General features: G+C 48.9%; 1 protein-coding gene across 3 annotated transcripts in view; it reads right to left on the bottom strand.

Moving 5' to 3' along the window:
- LOC141925901 (mitogen-activated protein kinase kinase kinase 3-like) overlaps positions 1-19270 on the bottom strand; it is an 84397-nt gene extending 65127 nt beyond the window's left edge. For 2 of the 3 annotated variants that reach the window (XM_074830795.1, XM_074830776.1), the window contains exon 1: positions 18998-19268. The gene's annotated coding sequence lies outside the window, so the exon portion shown is untranslated. Of the gene's footprint in view, positions 1-18997 lie in introns of all 3 variants that reach the window. The other variant, XM_074830786.1, reaches the window with a different exon arrangement.
- Between the last annotated feature and the right edge of the window lie 1762 nt (positions 19271-21032).

Below are 21032 nucleotides of genomic sequence, written 5' to 3' on the forward strand. Positions count from 1 at the left end.
CAGGGAAAGCAGCACCTACTTATTCCTGCCTGAGCACCACTTAACACTTTGGTTTGAAGGTGTAGGGACACCACTGTAAAAAAAAAAAAAAAAACAACAACAAAAAACAACTAAGCCACAATTGCCCCTGAAATGTGGCTCAGCTGGAAAGCTACTCAAACGAGCATTGCTAAAATTGGGACTTTCCTTGTTTTTTCAAGCAGCAGGGAACAACATGTTGGGCTCAGAGAGTTTAACAAGCAAGAGTCAAGTGGAAAAAATCTCTCCTTTTTAAGAGTTGACCACATTAACTTTCTGCAAGTTTCCGGGAGTCCTGCCAGGGCACTGGAGTTTTGTATACTACGGAACTGTTAAAAATATTATTGTAAATGTTATTTTCAAAAAGCTTCAGAGGCCAGGGCTGGGGTAGTGTTAAAAACAACAGCAAAGCAAATGAGATTGTTTTAACGGTGAGAACACAAATGTATGCATGTTGATAGCTCAGTCAAACAGTCTACAGGCCTACAGGTTTCCTCAGATCATCTCAGCCTCATCCTTATAGTTTTGTCTAGACACTACAGAACATTTAACCTTGTGCACATAGAACTGCCCTGAAAATGGGATCCATATTTCAGGGCTACACAAGAAAACATCTAAATTTTGGTGACACTTCAGACATGTAAGACCCTATTCTTATGGCCTTTTCCACTCAGGTTATCCAAAGGATGCACCACACAGGGGTAGTCAAAAAGTAGCCACTTAAGACTATGTATCTATGTAGATGTGGCACTTAGGGACATGTTTTGGTGGTGGACTTGGCAGTGTTAGATTTATGGTTGGTCTTGATCTTTTAGGTCTTTTCCAACCTAAATGATTCTATGAGTGTGCAACTGGGATGGACTTTTTGCAAACATGCATGTAACAAGGCCAGGTTTGCAGGCATATCTCTCAAGTGGATTCAAGGGACAGACTCCACAAGCCAAAATGAGGAGAAAAAAAAGCCTTTTCTGAGCGTGCACTGATCAGGGTGCTAAGGAAGAAGTGACATGCATCAGCACAGCTCATGTAAGGAGCAAGCTAGTGGTCTGGGAACTACAGTGCATGAAACCCAACAAGCAATTCTATCTGAATACTCATCAGCTCAAGTTTTTTTCTCCCCATTTTTGGTCATGGCACCCCAAAACAGCTTAAGAACCTTTTTCACAAGGTATGTTGCTGGGAGAAGAGATCTGTGCTTCAGAGCCATCATGCACAATGGAGGATACCTTTAGTCAGTGATCCAGCCAATGCAGCTGTATTCAACAGCTGCTTCTGAAGAAAAATCTCCTGAGCCATCCTATTGATTCCAGCACAACATGTAGATAGAATAAGAGCTTTAAAACCTGCATGACTCCTGCTGTTAACTTCCATGACAGCCCTTTAAAATAGCCATTGAGATCTTAAAACCTCTGCCCTCTCAACACTTCCTCTTCTTGCAAATGACTTTGTAAATGAAATGCTGCAGACAGCATGCTCCAGTTTTGGTTTTTTTTAGTTAGTTTCATTTCTTGCTTTACAGTAATAATCCTTTTACCAAATTCAGTGAAATAATCAGTAATATATGCTGGCATATAAAATAGCTTTGATTTTGTATACAGATCTCAAACTTCTAGAAACCCATAAAACAAGCATGCAAATAAAAAGGATTAGAAAAGACTCAGCAAAAATCAGACAGCACAGCCCTATCAGGTCAGAGTTAATGTATTTTTTTATGTATTTAACAGACAAGTCAAGCAACGCAAATTTCCACAGAATACAGGTGGTCCCCACCTGTTTGGTTTTTTACTGGCACCAAGGTCTACACAGCGCAGAACTGCATTTCCTGAAGTCACGCTTGTTACAGAGAAACTGCCTCCTCCAGCAACTGGTGTAGCCAAAGCAATTTGCAGACATGGTGATTACACCCCAAAGCCCACCTCAGTCCCACCATACACTGTGCCTAAATGCAAATTTTTAAATCAGGCACTGAAGTGACAAAGTCTAAAGGACACTCTTCTGCAACCCACTACGTTCACCTCCTGGAAGCTACCTGAGCCAAGATCATTTGAATTCGCAGCCCTACCTGCTGAGGATGAAAGTCTGCAGCTAGAGGAGAGCACTGTTCTGCATCATTTCCCCTCTTACAGGGCAAAATCCTGTCCTCAGTTATCTGTGCACTTATAAAGCAGAGAGAAACCCTACTGCAAGTTACACCAATGGACACTCTCTGATTTCATTGAATACTCCCCTAAGTAAACACGACAAAGGAGAAGGTGTATCTCTATGTATAAGATAAAAGCCAACGCAGAAGAGTGTTGTAATTTCTTCCTCCTGCAGGTTTTCATGGCCTTATCTTTGTATTTCTCCTCAAATGACTGAAGACTTTGTGGGAGGGAAATTAAAACAAAAAAGCGTATCTGGAAAAGTGAGGCTTCAGGCCTCTTTCTTCTATGTCCCCGGGAAAAAAACAGGAAGAAGGAGAAGAAACCAAAAAAGAGAAATAGATACTAAAACCTTCAGGTGAAATATGCCCTCAGAAAAGCATTTGTCTCAGAGCAAAATCTCTCCTAGGAAAAACAACTGGGAGAAAAGCATCTGTGCAGCACCAATCTGCTATCCAGCATCAGAAATGAAGAGTGTCCATGAACAAAGCTTTACGCCAAAGAGCTGCAAAACCAACATTGTGAAATGAAGGACCTGGCCTCAGAGCCGGCATCTGCACCAGGGACTGGGACACCCAGTTCTCCGCAAGGATAATGGCAGGCAGGGACCAACCTTGTCTCTGTAGCTCTGACCTCTAAGAGTATCAAAAGCATTACGAACTTCACAACTGGTCCAACATGCTCTAACAGGGAAGTTGACACTGAGTGACCAAGCTTTGGACCAGGAAGAAGGGAGGTCCATCCCATCCCCTAGGTGGGCAGCAAGACCTCATGGCAGAATCAGGGCTCTGAAGTCACTGTACCATCTTCCATACTCATCCCACCTTCTAGCTGACTCGCTTTCTCTCACTTGCAACATCCCGCTGACAGCATACAGGATAATGTATCCCCTGTGAGTCGTCTTACCAGCCTTTGTATGCCACCATTTACCCTCAACTGGCTGCAATCGATAGTCCTTCTCACAGCCATCCCACCGCACAGCTTCTTCTTTAACAAGACGCAGACTCACCCCCACAGCCTGTCTAGATTTGATTGATCACAACGCGACTTTCCAATCGACTGCGAAGCCAAGGGCTGAGGACTAATTGACCACTTTCTACTCTCTCAGCAGCTACCTGGTTATTTTGCTCCTTCCTCATGGGCAAGAAGCGTGAGCTCCACAGCACGTGGGGAGACCAGGACCTGAGAATCAGCCCCCAAGAGCCACCGCAGAATTTGCAAGGTCCTTTTCGTGCTCATGCCACTTCTGCCATGCAATTCTGGATTGAGATTAGACCGAGGGAGGAAGCAGAGCTCAGCAAGAGCTTAGTGGCAAGCAAAGATTAAAAGACATGCTGTGGTTTTGGGCAGAAGGACCATGTTTCTGCATAGCCCCAGGACACTGCTGTCTCTACAAGCTTCTGGCTTGTGCGTGCTGTCGGTGGGGTGGTGGTGGGGTTATGAAACAGAAACACGTGGGTCTGCTTTCACAGAGGTTTTGTTCTCCTTGCCCTCTTGACTTGTAGTATCACATGAACTCAAGTATACTTGCCTTCATGTGTGACTAAACGCAATAAAAAATGAGCCATCAACAGTGCAGGAACCAGACTGGGCAGCACACAGCCATATGCTCACACAACCTTACAGGTCTGTAGAGCATATGCATTGCCTGAAGCTTAAAGTGCTCAGGGCCTCCCAGATCTGCCCTGCCTCTCCTGCCAGACCTTCGCTATACAGTTTTCACATAGCTGTGGCTCTGCAGAGCCCATGCACAGCCCATTGCCTGCTCCAGTGCATGCAAGGCAACTTCTTTTGGAGAAGGAGAAGCAACCTTGAGTTTCCCAAATTGTGTCACCCACAGCCGTCATGTAACGGTGACCTGCTCCCCCAGTGCAAGGCAGCAGGTCACGGCTGCTGCACTGACTCTCCTTCATTCCCAAAGCCCAATGGACAGATGGAAAGATGAGGAAACTGAGGAGAAGTCAGATCTTGCCTCCAAATCCAGCTTAGGGCATTACAGAGTGTTAGGCTGAGAACATGACAGCTCACCAAGGCCAAGAGCAGTCTGCAAGGGAGGCAAGAGTGATGAGTAATTTCCTCTCCTATGGCATCCAACCTGGTGCACTGCAAAGGAGAGTCACAGGCAGCAGAAGGCTGTGGGCCTTTTCACACATCTCAGAGGAAGTCTGACCTGAAGACTTTCGGAAGAGAGAAGCCCATCACTCTCAAGAGACTGTGGACTGACCCTGAACTGTCAAGGCAGCTGCACAACACCTCTGAAAAGGAAGACCAGTTGCTCAGCTGCTCCAAAATCAGGTCACTTATTAGGCACAGTGGGGAAACAGTCAACTACTTTTAGAAGAAAGCTCTGGAGAAATATAGCTCAACTCAATATTGATTCCCACGGCCCCATTACAGACAGACAGAATTAATTTCCAGGATGGAAAGAAACATATGCCTGCATATCAAAACAAAATACAGAAGCCTTTCCAGTTCTTCAGCTGCATTTCAATGGAAACCAGAAGGCTGTCAGGATGGAAAGATTTCAGTTTTCTAATTAATCCTCCCTGCTGAGCATTTAATGCTGCTAATTGATGAGAAGAGGCGGTGTCCAGACAGCATTTGAAATTGCTTTTTACATCTTTAGACCAAGTTTTCTCTCAATTAAATAATAATAAGGCAGATTTGCTCCCTGCATGCACTGTGCCTGGCTCCAACTCCCTCCCCTCTAGAAGATGTCTGGTTGAGGGAAGGGAGGCGAAGCCCATGTCAGAGCTCATTTACAAGCGTTGGAAGTTTTCCTGGAAAACGTCATCTGCGATACTGTCACTTCCACAGAATATGCCAAGAGAAAGACTATTGGTGCCAGGGACATGGTCTGTACCATGAAACACCCAGCCCCTACCCTCCATGGACGTAGGGGATAGCTTCTCCTGATTCAACAGAGCAATTGCTCAGCCAAGAAATAGATGGCCCCTAACACCTCCAGAAAACTACACAAAATGCACTGTAGTGTCAGGAAACAGATCATCGGGCCCTACAGCACAGCCCCAGATGTCCAACACAGTGTCACCACCAGCAAAAACATCTCACTGGTGGCAGAGCAGTCTTGGTTGCTCACCTGCACCACAGAGCAGTCCTGGTCTCTAATCCTAAATATTGATCTCACACTGGTGTTGACTTTGGAGCCAGCAGTGTGATCCTAAATGCAAAAGCCAACAGTCTCAATATGAGAAGGCAGTTCAGCATATGCCTGGATATGAAATTTCTGCTCCCATCCCCTACCTGTGTTGAGCACATGCTCTAGTTCTTCTCTGAATTAGTTAAGGACAGACTCTGTCCCTTTATACTCAACACTCAGCAATTTCAATCTGGGAGATGCTAAGTACTCTGAGCTGCAAATTAAATCGGGGAGTGCAAAATGAAAAAAAATACACGTGCACAAGGCTGTGCTATGGTTACTGAGGAGTAATAAACGAAACAGTGTTGACGGTCCCCAGGCTCTGGCCTGAAACTCCAGCACTGATCTGTTTGTCATAGCAATAGCATTTCCACCTGCACCTTTCTGACATCTCCTCTGGGAGTCTTCACACACCACTGTCATAGATCATGGCCAGTGGAGCCCAGGCCAGCTGTGCAGATGTCTAGCTGGCTGACCTCTCGTTACTTCTAATTTTTAGGCTTCTAATTTTTTTTTGCCTATTATTATTAGTTTTCAAACCACCTACTCCATCATAAATAAAAAGTAAAATTAGCTTATTCCTAGAACGTTAAAAAAAGATGAGCTGATGTCTGCACAGAGTCCCAGCAAGTCAACAGGAAGGCTCCAAGCATGCAAAGAATGTCGAGTCTAGAGCTTTTGGCTCTTTTACTACAAAATCCTATTGCTGCAAGCAACTTGCACACGTGCAAGTCAAGTCACACGCATGCAGAGCCCCTCACCTGCACAGGCTGGCTGCTACTCTTCCATAGTACCTTGAGTAAACTATTCCTGTCTGCCCAACTGCCTATTAATAAATATACATCAGGGAGAAAAACGGCACGCCAGCAGGGAGGTGGACGAGATGATCTAATAGGACCTTTTCCATCTCTTAACTTTTATGCTTAGTCACAAGATAAATATCTCCCACGTTGTAAAGAAACATGCTGGCTTTGCTTGCCTGCTTATGTTGGGAGAATGTTGCCCTCTGAAAACGTTTCATTTTCTGGCTGTTACTTCACTCACACTAACAGGACTTACCCAGGGAGAGTTAAGAAAAGGACTTGCATCTGCCTGGCTTTCGGCTTCAGTGAGCTCCGAGGCACCCGAGCAAGTCCCCTAATGAGAAACTGTGTTTCTGTATTATCTGAGTACTTGTGCTTCTCTGAGCATTCAAGCCTGACCCCAATGTGGAGAGGCACTCAGTTTACTTTTGCAGAAAGCAGGCTGGCAAGAGAACAGACAGCAAGCATCCCCTCCATCAACCAGCCAGGTCAAGCCTCCTGCAACAGATTGTCAGAAAACAGCTCAAAAAAACCCCAACAACCCAAACACCCCAGAAAGTCAAATGCAAGGAACCAAAGCATTTGGGGAGAAGAAAATGCAATGCAGCTTAGATAGTATGGGTTACATTGCAATTTGCATTGGCATTGATTCATGCCACTAGCAGCAGCAAGGCCCTCTCTTGGTTTTAAAAGGCAAAAGAAGCGCAGTCATGCATAGAAGGGTCCAGCGGCTGCATTACTCCAGCATCTCCAAGGTGTGTTCAAGCAAAGCATGCACCAATATGCAAGGTTTCTACAAGAGACCATCCTCACACATAATCCAAAGAGCATTTGAGAGTCTCAGGATCACAGATCTGCAAATTTCACCATGTAAGGAAAAAAAACCTTTTACCATATAAAGTATAAAAGAACCACACACACCGTAAAAACCACAAAAGCCACACAATCTGGATCTCTTGCAACAATACAGTCACCAAGGGATGGGGAAGCAACACTGGAAAGCGAGTCGGGAGTAGAAGGTTTTTCTTCATTTTCTAGTTCAGCTGCTGGACCACGGGATGACCCTGAGTATTGCCAATTCTCATAGGATTCAGTGTTTTTCATAAGTACTCCGTTCCTAGAGTCACATGATTACATCAGAATCCACACTTCCTTTTTTTTTTGTTAAAAAGAAGTACTTGTAGATGTCAAAAGTTGAAGAAAGAAGTGTAAGTCATGAAGTTTGAAATGCTCAAACAAAAAGGAATAGAAAAAATTATTTTTAAAAAAATCATTAACTTAAATATTCATTTTTTGGAGGAAAGAATGTGATCTAGGATTCTTTTCCCCAATACTATATACTGGAAACCTTAGTCTGGCAGGGAATTACTTAATTTGGGGGGGTTTCCAACATCCCCATCTGTAAGTTACAGATGAGAAAATACAGCTTTCATAGCAACACCTGCCTAGAAATTAGGTATCCCCTTTGAGGTACCCTGATACTGGCCTCCCTCGTCAAAAGAGCATTACGCATTGGGGGACAGTATGAAGGCACAGCAGTTTTATATAAAATAATAATATAGCAGAAAACAGCTTTCCAAATTTTGCTTCCACTTATTTTATCTGGCATCAAGCAGGGTAAAGCCCTGGAAGTCAGCTAATGCCAGCTCATCTGCTGGCATCCTCTGCTCACCAAAACTACTGGATTTACAGCCACTGGTGGGTCTTGCCCAGCAGAAATACCTTATGCTGATAACTAGTCTGTAAATAAGGACTTGACCTTCTGAAAAAGCCTTTGTTGGCTCTTACAGAGCTCATCCCGTGCTGCTGCTGAGCCCCGGGGCAGTGCTTCAGCCCACTGTGCTAGCCCCCACAGCACTACAGGCACGTGGACTGCAGCTAGCCACCTCTTAAGGGTAATAAACTTTGGCCCTGCATGCAACACAAGCACCCCGAAGAGAAAACTGCAGGTCACATTTATTTCCTTTTTTTCCACAGAAGAAAACTATTAAGATCTACAAGACTTGGATCTGGGGTGTGCTATGCTATGCATTGAATACATTACATCCATGGAAAAAGGGGGTGAACACTACACTTCTGATAAACCAGTGGTCTTCACCCACTCCGCCCAAAGCTAACTAACTAAGATGCAGAGAAATTCAGAGAAGGAGAACAGGAAGGACCTGAGAAACTGTGGCATACACACCAGCTTCTGGTGCAGGGTGCTTGTACAGGCAGCAAACCCGGAGCCAACCCCAAGGGGTAGCATCCATCACCCCAACGAGCTCAGCTGTGCCATTTCTCGAACAAGATGCATTTGCTTTTCATCAGATGTGCAGCCAGAGACGATAGCAAGTCATCTGTTCCTGCCTCACAGGACAGGCATGGGGGCAAAAAAAGGAAGCCTCGCTGTTCTCGCTGGCAAACGTTTCTGGGTTTCTGTATTATCTCATCTGTGAGATTAAAAGGAAGTGAGCACAAACCTGTTCAGTCACATTGTTCCCGCTCACCCCTGGCCAACAGTCGGGCCATTATGCTTCTGTGCTCCTGCTGTTCCCAGGACAGATCTGCTGCCCCTCTGCAGCCCTTGAGCAGCTCTAACCCATTCCCGCAGCACACTGGGACACGCTTCTGCCTGCCCCAGCCGTTCAATTGAACCAGAGCCAAGCACTGGCTGAGAGCATGCATGGTACACGAGAGGTTGGTCCACATCTATTAAACTCCTGAGCTCAGCTAACATTGCCCAACCCTCGCTTCCACCTTGCAAAGCACAGGCACGTTAAATCCACCACTCCCCATACCTCCCTATTCAATTACCTTCTGCCTACCAAGGATTTCCCTTCCCTTCTCTCCACCCACTCTCAGATGCCTGCAAAGGGTGGCTAGACTTGGGAAAGATACTGCAGAGGCTGCCGCAACCTGTTTGCAGAGGTGGCAAAACACTTGGGGACCTCCTGCTATCTGAAGTTATCATACAGCTATCGCCACTCTGATTCTCCTCGTTAATGCTAATCTTGTTGCTGCACTCGGTTCTCAGGGATACCAGTGCTGCTCCCTTTAGACTGTGCAGACAAAACTTGAAAGTGAATCAAGGGTCTACAAATAAACAAATAATTTTTAAAAAATTAAAATCAGATTGACCAATCACTGAAACACCTTTTGCTAATACTCTGCCTTGCTGCATCTCTATAGAATCAATCCTCTATTTGAGCAAACATTATCAACAAAAAAAACGTGATGCAATTATGGTTTTGTTTGCAGAATTTTCTCTGCACCTCCTTCTCCCTCCCCAGAAGGATTTGCTTTAAAAGAAAAACACCACCCATAAAGTTTCTGTGCTTGCTTATTTAAGAGGAAAAATACATCTTGTGGCTCTGTAATGTTATTAGTACCCTTCCTCTTTTTACAGCAAAACACGACTAAATGAGACATGCTACAAAAACTAAACAGACATGGAAGTTACAGGTCTTTCCCCCCTCCTCCCCATTTTTGAAATGAAATATTTTATTAGGCAAGCTCAAAAAAACAGATCACACGTACAAAGAAATGAGTTTGGAAATCCCCCTCCCTTCACCCCCACTGCTATTTGCTAAGGAAACCAGATGCTCAAACCCAGCCAAAAAATGATCTCAGCCATTCTTAAGAGAGCCTACAGTGCATTTTCATGAGTCATGGAAAGCAACAACTCGTTGCTTTGGTAATGCTAGGTAAGCAACTGGTCATCCATCCACAACCAGACTTTCAGCAGTAAGTCAAAGAGCAGACCATTTCTTAACAGATTACGTCAGAGACTGCCCCAAAATAGAGCCTCGTGGCAAGTTTATCTTGCAGGAGGTTTTATAAGACATGCTACAATGTATGTCTTATAGAAACATTTAGCAAATCATTCAGCAGCCGGGATCCCCCATGGTCTGATCCTTGTGTGGCAGGGGTGTTTCTCAGCACCCCACCTCCCAGCCCCTGCTCTCAGAGCAGGCAGAGCTGCCCACTGTGAGCGGTGAATGGAGGGGGAAGCAACAGACAAAGGCAGGTATTAGCAAAAAGAAGGCAAGTCCCTTACCCGCCCTCTTCCCATGAGCCAGGGCAGATAGGAAGCCTGCTGCCTGCTGGCCCAAAAGTCAACGCTGGGGCAAGCAGGCTTGTAGTAAGAATCGCAGGATGCTTCATCCACCAGATCCCTTCCAACCTGGGGTCTGTGGTGACTGCACAGCCCATACACACAGGACTCGATGCACATATGCACACAGGTGCATGAAAGATGTACTTAAGCTTTTATCAGCCGCTGACCAAATTGTTTTCTCATTTCTCAAGGACTGCAAGCTAATAACCAGGAGGACGCCAACCTGCGGTTAAGCAAAACACCGCTGTGTCTACTGCCACCTCAAGACTCATGCAATAAATGTACATGCAGTTTATCCAAGCACTGCAAAGGGAAAAGCAGGCTTTCAAAATATGTATTATATATATAATTTCCTACCACCCTCTCTGGGTGAGGGAGGCTACTGCAGGGGCACCACTCAAAGCCCTCAGTGACACTCCTGAACACATCCACGAAGACAGTGGTGTTCAGTGATGTAGCCTCGGTCCCTTCAACCATACCTGTCCATGGCACCCATCCATCAAAACCCAGGGTTAAGGTTTTGAAAATCCAGCCCAAGTCAGGTCAGGGAGGTGGGAAGTTCCCCCTGCAGCAAGGGGAGACCCTTTCCAACACATCCCATGTTCTTCCACACCCACCTCCCACCTTCATCACCTCTTGGCAACTCTCACAGCAAACACACAGCCACCACAGCTGAGAAGCTCCTGCAGAGGTAAGACACCAAACTGCACCTCTCTGGCAATGCACTCTATGAAAGGCAAGTCAGCTTCCCGTGTAATTTTGAACCAGGTACTGGAAGTCTTGCTCCATCTTGTCCAAGTACCCAATAGCTTTGGGACTCTGTGGTGGTCCAGGATAACAGCACAGCACGCCACACCACCTCCTTGGGACAGCCCAACCAGCTTCCTGAAAGGGAAGTTCTCCACTGGATTTCCTGGATATAGACCAAGACTTGAATTAGCTTGTCCCCAGCTTTCCCTCCAGAGATGTTACAATTACAGTTACAATTTTCAGCACCTTTTGCACTGGATCCAAAAGCCAATGGTTTGGCCTTGCCTCCTACAACACAAACTGCAAACAGAAAACACATCCTCATCCCTTACAGCCCCATTCTGAAGCTGACTGGGCATGCACCAGATGTTAGTCACACCAGTAATGCTGTAGGTGAAGTTGCTGAAATATTGCGATGATTAAACATTTTCTCTTTTTCTTGAGTCATCAGTCAGGTAACACAGTGACACACATCACGCACATCTTTAACAGTGCAGCGCCTTGGGGAGAGACTGTGGAGAGCCCCAGCAAGCATCCCTACCCCAAACTAAAATAGGCAAGAGCAGGCATCATTCCTCAAATCCTTTATGCTCAAGTGAGGTGAAGCCAAGCCAGTCTTCAGACAGAGACCATCATCAGGGTACGTAGAAAACAACACAGCTGTCCTTTTGTTGGAACCACCCATGACTCAAGTCAGCATCCAGGAGCACTTCATAACCCCCAGGCAGCACAGCCAAAAGTGACCATATCACAAGAGGGGGAGCAAGCAGGCATCAGCCCAGACCACTGGTGAAGCAGATCCTCCCAGCCAGCAAAGAAGGGTGAGTCAAGGACAGGGAGCAAGAGAGAGTGTGGGGCTGCATGGTCCCACATCCAGGCAGCCCTGATGGTCCCCTCCCAGCTTCAACACCCAGAAGGCTGCAACAGGAGCTTCCCCTGGCTGTCACCATCAGAGGAGCAGCTCCTGGGAACCAAGTGCAGAGATTTCCAGTGAAAACTCAAAAAAGAAGCATGACAGGACTTGCCCCATCGTGATTCTTTCAAGGCACTGCAGTTAGCCCCCTGCAGCCACCGTTCAGCAGGAATACATAGCAAGAGCACTAAAACGACACCTTTCCCTACCCTTTTTCCCCCTGGCAAAGCACAGCATAGCTCGGGAGCAGCTCGAATGCACCCTGCCACTGGGTTTATCCCAGGAAGCAACAACATTCAGAGCAGGACCTTGAACCTTTCAATAAAACCAATGATGCAATAACCTAAGCACAGCTCAATACAGTCTCTGTTTATCTCTTTTACTTGCCACCAGCACCATCCAAAGAGAAATAACTGAAATATTTTGCATATTTCCCTAATGACTCTTGCTACTCTGTTAGCATCGGCACTGAGGGACTAAGACCAAAGAGCAGCAAATGCATTCCACTAGTTTATTAACTGGGCACTAAGGTTTCCCAAAAGCCACTCTGCAAGAGGGAAGCCAGCAGAAGGATTGCAGCAGAGGGATCAGTGGTGCAGTTTTGTGCTGAAAGGCAAACAGAAGGCATCGAGGCTGCAGTGTGAGCACCTTTGCATCAGCAAGAAAGGCTTTCCAGGAGCTTGGCCCAGCCTGGTATCTTTAGTGAAAGATGTTTCATCTGTTCAGCTGAACGAGCCCTGTTCCACAGCTCCACACTATATCAATGTGTTGACCAATCTCAACAGAAGTAAGCCGAAATCTCTGATTTCCAAGGACCGGTTATTCATCACTTACATGCTCCTAGACCATCCCAGCGTACACACCTCCCTTCAGCCATCCACTTCCACAGCAACTGTGTTATTTCTGCTGCAGATACCAAGCTGAGTTATCAACCCATCATCATCATCCAGCCATAGATAACACTATCAGCTGCCCTTTGAGATGGCACTGCACTGACCCAGCATGCAAAAAAGGGACAGTCCCCTACAGGGCACTTCCCAGATAGTGGCAGAGAGGGAGGGATGAGAGGCTGAAAGGAAAAATGTAATATTTAAATATTTAAAACAGGGTTTCTATGCATGCACACATCCCTTTCCTTCAGTTCACCTTCACCACCAGCTGTAACAGGTCTCACCCTACACTTTCTCCCCAGGCCATTTTCCCTGATCAAGCCTTCCTTATCACAGCACTCAAGCCACTCCATGCAGGGGATACCCCAACCCTTTAACCCGAATCAGAGGCAAGATTTCCCCATTACTGAGAGCTGGCAGGAGCCAGATATGCCCATCACCCTGTGTTCACCACCCTTCTGCAGGGTCCTCACGCCCTGGGATAGGGCATCACTCATGTCATCTTATAGAGCAACAGGTGCAAACAGCACCCTATGAAGAGACTAAATATCTGCTATATTCTTTTAAGCTCTTATCAGGGAGGGCACTGCGCTATTTCCAGTTTACAACTAGGCTCTGATAATCTGACTTCTGCTCAGCCACAAAAACCCAAAGAGGTTGTAGCACAAAAGCACTAAGCAATCCAAGTAATCCACCATCCTGATCAAGATGGACTTCCATGTGCATATATAGAATAGAATAGTTCAGTTGGAAGGGATCCACAATGATCATCTAGTCTAACTACCTTCAGGACTGAAGGACAAGGACAACCTCAACAAGGATGGACCTCAACAGATACCCCAAAGAAGAAGCATCTTCCTCTGAACCTCCACACTGAGGCAGCAGCAGTAGAACCTGGTTCACTTTTGCACATGATGGCTGGGCTAATTACTGTTACGTGCAAACTTTTCAGTTGTCCCTTGGGGATTTGTGGGCATTTGAAAGTTGCTGTGCAAGAAACCCTTCCACACAGACAAGACAAATGCAATTGCTCCAGGACAGTCCTAGTAGTGCAGGAGCACTCAAAGCATTGCAGAGGTCACCAACACCCTTTAGCAGCATTGGGTTTAAGACATTCCTACCACCTTTGCAAAGACTTCTTATCTCACAAATTATTTTGTCAAAGCAATCGTACAGTCTTTCTTCCTCTGAATCATCTAGCTATCAATCAGATGGCTTTTTGTTATTTAACACGCGAGCTCCTGGCCATAGCAGGTTTGCAGAGCAGCTCTAATTCACCCACCTAGGGCTATTTTTTCAGGCAATTTGGTGTTTAATCACTACCTGAACACTCACCCCATCTTCCCACCCCACTGAGGACCTGGCCCACACACCTGCTGTTTACACAGTGGCCCACACAGTAGTTTGGCTGGCTCCTTCCAGGATCTGGCCCATGCTGCAGGGCACAGCACGCAGCACGTGTTGCCAACCGGACTTTGTCCCTTGCAGCTTTACAGTGCTGAGCCAAACCCTGACTCAGCTCCACCCTGGGTTTCATTGCTGTTGTGGCTTGTCCTCCCTGGGCTGCCCCAGATCATCTTGCAGAGTGGAGAGTATAAAATTAGGCGAGCTTTCACAGAAATGACGATTAGTTCTGCATAAAATGGTGGCCAACCTGGGTTTTACCTCAGGAGAGCAGGACAGGCTCCAGCCTACTACGGATTCTCATTAAATTCTGAGTCCCTTGGTCTCCACTAACATTTATATTAGGATCTTTCAGCGTAAGAAAAAGTGTTTGGGGAATGCATTTGGGAGCTGAATCCCCCTCTCCAGCAGGGTACAGGTATACCTTACACGTGTCCCTGACTTCTAAAAGCCTCAGAAAGTTCAGGTCAAACCCTCTGGATAGCCTTCGCAGATGTCTCAAGTGCTCTGGGAAAGGAAGCTGGCACCTGAGACCAGACACAGCAATGACAAGCAATAGCATGTCCCCACCCTGGGTCACAGAGATGGGGAGGCAGGGGAAAGAGCTGCGAGCAGCCACAGGGCTCGACCTTGAACCCACACACCTCCAGCTCACTGAACCCTTCCACCTCAACTGCTGTGGCACCAGGTGAGACGGCTTTGGGCCAAACTCCTCCACAGGTCCCCACCGCAGGCCACACTAATGGTATCCTCCACCATTCTCGTCTCAGCTTGGCCCCAAGCCCTGTGGCTCCAGGGAAACCTCCTGAAGCAACAGCCCCAGAGCTGAAACAAAGCAGGTATCCGTGTACCCCCAGCCTGTAGCCCCAAAACTCTCTGCTAGCCCCGCTACAGTGTTCTTCTCTTGCTCTCCCTTCCTGTGTTATCAGTCTTCTGCAGGGAATAGTCTCCCTGTGGCTTTGAAGAGCATCTATTTTACAGGAGATCTTTGCTTTTTCTTTCTTGCATCATTACAGATGAGCTAGGACAGACTGATTCAGTTGGACAGTGGTGCCATTTTAGTGACTAATGGGAAGATTACATAGCCAGACCAGATCAGAACTGCAGGGACAGACAGAAAACAAACAAAATTGCCCACATATCCATGCTCACGCATGCTCACTTGCACCTTCACGGACAGAAAAACACTCGTCCATCTGATGCTCACCACAGCATTCACCACATCAGACGAAGGCTCATGCTGCACGGGGTACAGGGCAAGCCCGCAGAAACAGCATGTTTCAGGTACAACCAAGATGACATTTGTCATCTCTGCATCTCGTATCACACTCAGCAAAGGCAAGTGTGGTCCTGATGCAGCATGCATGGCCACATATGGGGACAGGGAACTGTTCCCTGGAGGGACCCACTGAAAATGCCTGGTCACCCATTTCCCCATTAAGTGGAACTTAAATAAGAAAATATATAAAGTCTGGGGACTGAGAGGGAAGCTGCCAGGTTTCGGATCAGTGGACCATTTATAGCTTTTCTAAAAAGTGTCTGAGGAAATAAAAAAAAAGTTGAATTCCATATTCCTCTTCTTATGGCTCCATAATGCATTTTCCATCTCCCTGGTGCACAGCTGACATTCTGCACATTTCTGTGCACATTGCACTTGGCCTGTACTATGTGCAGAGAAGGGAGTGGAAGTGACTGAGCCCAGCAGCCTCCTGCTGCTGTCAGGCATCAGCGAGCCCTAGCCCCGTCGCCCACAGTTCCCCTTCATGGGAGCTGGGCTGCAAAGGGCTCAGCCACCTCCTGAGAAAGGCTGGCATGTGGGATGCATGTCCCTCTCCTGTGCTGGGTCTCAGGATTTAAAAGAGTACAGAGATTTGTAGAGAGAGAAAATGTATTTCCTTAGACCAGATGAACTGTACAGGCTGAACTGCAGTTGGATATCTCTTTCTTTTATATGATCTCCTGAATTAGAAGAGCCAAGGTAAGCTTAGAGCAATCACTCCCTCCTAACTCTCAGCTCTGAGCTTGCTGCTTCTGCATGTAGACAGGCTTGTATGCTCCAAAGCCAGTCTACATTCACCAAGCAGTCTAATAAAAGATATCCCTTCTTACAGCAAACCCTGACTCACTTCCCTCTAGCCTCGACCTGCAGGTCTCCAACTGCAGGGCCAGACCAACCAGAACAGAATCACAGAATGGTTTGGGCTAGAAGGGACCTTAAAGGTCATCCAGTTGCACCCCCCCTTGCCACGGGCAGGGACACCTTCCACTAGATCAGGTTGCTCAAAGCCCCGTCCAACCTGGCCTTGAACACTTTCAGGGAGGGAGCAGCCACAACCTCCCTGGGCAACCTGTTCCCGGTGTCTCACTACCCTCACAGTAAAGAATTTCTTCCTTGTATCTAATCTAAATCTACCCTCTTTCAGTCTAAAGTCATCACCCCTTTCCTGTCAGTACATGCCCTTGTAAAAAGTCCCTCTCCGGCTTTCCTGTAGTGCCCTTTAGGTACTGGAAGGCCGCTATAAGGTCTCCCTGGAGCCTTCTCTTCTCCAGGCTGAACAACCCCAACTTTCTCAGCCTGTCTTCGTCAGAGAGGTGCTCCAGCCCCCTGATCATCTTCATGGACTCCTCTGGCAGAAGATCCTCCCAGCTTTCACACTGGTTCCCATGTTCATCTGGGGAGAGCTGGACTGGAAGCACATCACCTTCCATGCCTCAGCAGCACACTCCATCCCACTGCTCTGTCAGGGAGCCAGACACACTGTGCGATCCTCACCGGCATCTTCCCAATGGGAAAATTCAGAAAACACATGAAGTCCAACCTGCATGCTAACACCAAGAAGCATCATCAAGGAATAGCAATGTTTCAGAATGGATGGAGAGATGACTGCACTCCTCTGGCTGCCATAATCACTGTCTCTTCATGACGCGGTCTCTCCATCCTGGATGAAAATCCAGACTACATCTCTCTTCGTGAGCACACTTCTCTCATAGGCTGTAACAGCCTCCAAAAAAAGAAACACATCACCCATCAGCACACGTTGACAGGGCAGAGCTGTGGGTTTCTGATGGAGATTTAAGACACACGGAAAAAATTACAGTACCAAAACGCGTTTAGAGAAGGAAGGTATAAAAGAGCCTTTAAATCCACATCCCACCAGGCTGGCAGCCCATCCAGCCTCGCGTCCAGCCTCCAACAGAGGAGCTTTTACAAGCTGCGTAACCTTCCTAGGGCAAAGGCTGTGCCCAGCTGTGGAGGTATGCTCCAAATCTGCAGGAGTCCTGGGAAACCTTGAACCGCCATTTATAACTAATGTCAAATTAGGAGTTCTGGAAACTGGACCATCCAATGCAGGTACGACAAGACACAGGCAGTCACAGGCAAGTCCCTAAACGTAGCCAAGCTCCCGCATGCCTGAGGAACAGCTTCAAGAGCTGTGCTCCAGGCACAAATCCTGCACGGAGCTACACCAAACTGCACATGTCAGGCTGGAAACAAATTCACAAGGTGCCACAGAAGGAAATTCCCCCAAACAGCTCACACTCACTGTAGAAGCAAAAGAGCTTGACCCTGGAAATCCCTGGGATCACTTAAACTCCACACAAATCCCAAGCCTCCAAATCCCAAGTGAGCCCCGTGTTTTCAGTCCACGCACAGGCAATACAGGCAGATCCCGCACCAAACCAGGAGCGGGTCTACTTCCGAAAACCACCGGATTACAAGACAGGAATTGAAGAGGAGGATAAAAGCAGCAGTCGAGAAGGAAACCGCTCTCCAAGAGGCGTCGAGGCCAGCGAGAGACGCGCTTGGCCGCCGCGCACGACCTGGCGAGCCTGCCGGCACACACCCACCCGCGCTGGCACCCGGCTCCCACCTCCGCTCCGCTCCCCGCCCGGCCGCCGAGGGCCGAGCTTTGGTGCCGGCAGAACAAATCCTCCCAGAGCATCAGCCTGACTCGTGGCAGGGCTTCCCCACGACAGCCCCTCGCTCCGTCCGGGTGGAAATCCAACTCCCCAGCTCCGCCAGCCGGCACGGTCCCTGACGCCGCCGCTCGGGTACCGGCTGCCCTCGACCACGGGGGTTCGTGCCCGCCGCAGAGCCTGCCTCCCCGCCGCTCAGCTCATCCTCACCGCTCAGGACAGGCTCTGCGCAGGGAGGACTTTGCTCACGGTGCGGCTGGAGAGCGAGGGCCGTGCGGGCATCCCCGCAGCTCCCCGGCAGGGCCGTGACGCTTCCCACCGACGCGGGGCCCAAGCGCCTGCCGCCAGCAACGCACCCGCTGGCTCCACGGTTCAACCCGTCCGAGAACGGGACCGGCTGTGCTCGGGTCTAATCCCGGCGCTCTCTGTCAGACAGCTGCGGCAGGGACGGGCTCCCGGGCTGACTCATGGCACCCAGGCAAGAACCTGGGAAAAATAGTTGCCCGAGAGCGCTAACAGAAGGCGGGGGCTGTGCCGGGGAGCCCCGGCGCCAGGGAAGGTAAATCCCCAAAGGGGAGGCAGGTCCTGCCCGAGCTCCGCACCCACGCCCCCGGCCCCTCACACCCCCCTCTCGGGGAGCCGCTCCAACCCCCTGCTCGACCCCTACAGCTCCTCAAACCCAGCCGAGCTACTTGCCCGGAGGGACGAGCTCCCCCCTTGCAAGGCTGGAAGGGGAGGAAGAACAAGCCGCCGAAGCCAGACCCGGCTGCAAAACTTTCGGCCACCGCTGCGAAAAAGACAATTACAACAATTAAAAGAGCGAAACGAACCCGCGCACCGCGGCTGCAGGGACCTACCGCCCCGTCCCCGGGGTTTGGGCGGGGGGAGCGGGGAGACTTACCAGTCCGGCGGCGCAGCTACCCGCGGAGGGCCATGCCCGGTGGGTCGGAGCACGGAGGTCCCAGCGCCCGGCTGGGCTGGGCTGGGCTCAGCAAGGGCTCGGCTCAGCAAGGCTCGGCTCGGCGCGGCGCGGCGGCAGCAGCGGGGCGCGGGGCGGCGCACAAAAGCGGGAGGAAGCGGTGACGCGCGGCGCTGCCGCGGCCAATGGGAGGGTGCGGGGGGGCCGGGCTGGCCCCCCCCGCCACCGACAGACAAACCGACCGACCGACAGACGGACCGACGGACCGACAGATCGAGCGATCGGTCCCACAGACTGGGGGGGGCCGCCCCCCGCGGCGGGGGGTGGAGCCCGGCCCGGCCCGCGGGGCAGCTCCCACCCGGGGAGGGGACACGAGGGACACACGGGACACACACACACGACACGGTACTCGCAGCCCGGGCGGCGCTGCGGCTGAGGCCCCGTCCCGCAGCCCCGCTCGGTCCCGGTGGGGCTCCCCCGGTCCCGCAGCTCGGATCAGGCCCGGTTAGACACCGTGGGATCCCCCGCCTTTGCTTTCAAGAAAGATGGAATTTGACCTGTGCTCCAGCGGAGGGTTTCTGGGACCTTCTGAAAGAGGGGGGCTGGGACCGAACTGTCCCACTTCGGGTTAACTTGAAAAAACAGGAGATGATGAGAAACGGTGTTGATGAGGCTCCATGGGTTGGAGCCTTGGAGAAGCTGGTGAAACCTTACTGCAGTGCAGCTTTCTGCAGCGCCCAGCTTTCTCCATGCAGGCAGGGCGTGAGGATGTGGTGAAAGGATTGCTCCCTGATAACCTGGCTTGGTTTTGCCTCCTTTTAGGGGGAATTGAAGCAAAAGCCAGCCACAGTTAAGACCAAAGGGAGGGGGGAGGCTCTCAGCTGTTCCCAAGCTCTGACCCGCTGTCACAGCGTGCTCTCCAGAAGAACTCAGGGCTCCTTATGCAGCTCCCTGTGGGAGGTAGAGCAGCCTCTGGGCTGCTCCCATTTACACCCGCCTGTCCCAAGCCTCCTTTGTGCGTCCAAGTCCCTTTGGGCTTGACTCTCTGTGTGGGGAGAGACAACGATGGCGTAAAGGCAAAATTCACCCCTGAGCAAAGGGGCAACACGAGCCTTGTGCCTGAAAGATGGATCAAAGTGGGACCTGAGTTTTGTACCAGATACCACTCAGTCTGGTGGAAAAGAGAGAAAATTCATGCAGACAATGGAAAAAGTAAGTAAGAATATTTCTCTGATTATTTCCCTGTTTCCCCATTTAGTAAATGTGTTGTGGAGAGAAACAGGAACAAAGTCAGTTCAAGATTTTGGCAGGGGGAGAGAAAAAAATGCGCAGAATCCTAAACCCAGACCCATTCCCCTCAAGTTTTTAAGAACTTGCCTCTGCAAGAAAGTTTGAGCCATTGCCTATAAAGGCAATAGAAACCCCAACCAGGGACCCCTCCTGAGAGATTCGGATCTCACATCCTCATATACAATCGCGTGACCTATTAATAAAATCCATAGAAACCAATTCTGTATATACCAAATAACAGCAGATGGCTCCAGCCCAAACCGCTCCGGGTTCCCTCACTCCATAAATGATTTTACTAGGGCTAGTCGTGATCTTGATGTAATTGAATAGGTTTCACTCTTTTCTCTCTCCCTCCCCCTCCCCAGAATATTTGTGCAGCTTATGGAGAGACATCCAAGGGGACCGAGCTGTTGCTGGAAGGAACCTCTGACTCCCGCTTGCCTCATCCATTTGGGAAGCGGCGTAAGTCTATTCTAAACCACCTGGCTTTGGGAAGGAGGTTGCCTTTCTCTGCACCTTCCCCTCTAACTCTTAACAGCTTTTAATAAAATGCTGGTAACTTGGCACGTTTGAAATGTTTTGGCTGCTGCCCATTGGGTATGTATGTAATGAATTCTTGTGCTGCAGATGCCTTTCTGAAATAAATCACATGTGTTTACCTTGGGAACTAGGCGCAGGACCCCAGGACTTCAGGTTCAAGTATTATAAGGCACTAAGTGACAAGCAG

Source organism: Strix aluco, chromosome 1 (genome assembly GCF_031877795.1).
Source record: "Strix aluco isolate bStrAlu1 chromosome 1, bStrAlu1.hap1, whole genome shotgun sequence".
NCBI classification, from domain to species: Eukaryota; Metazoa; Chordata; class Aves; order Strigiformes; family Strigidae; genus Strix; species Strix aluco.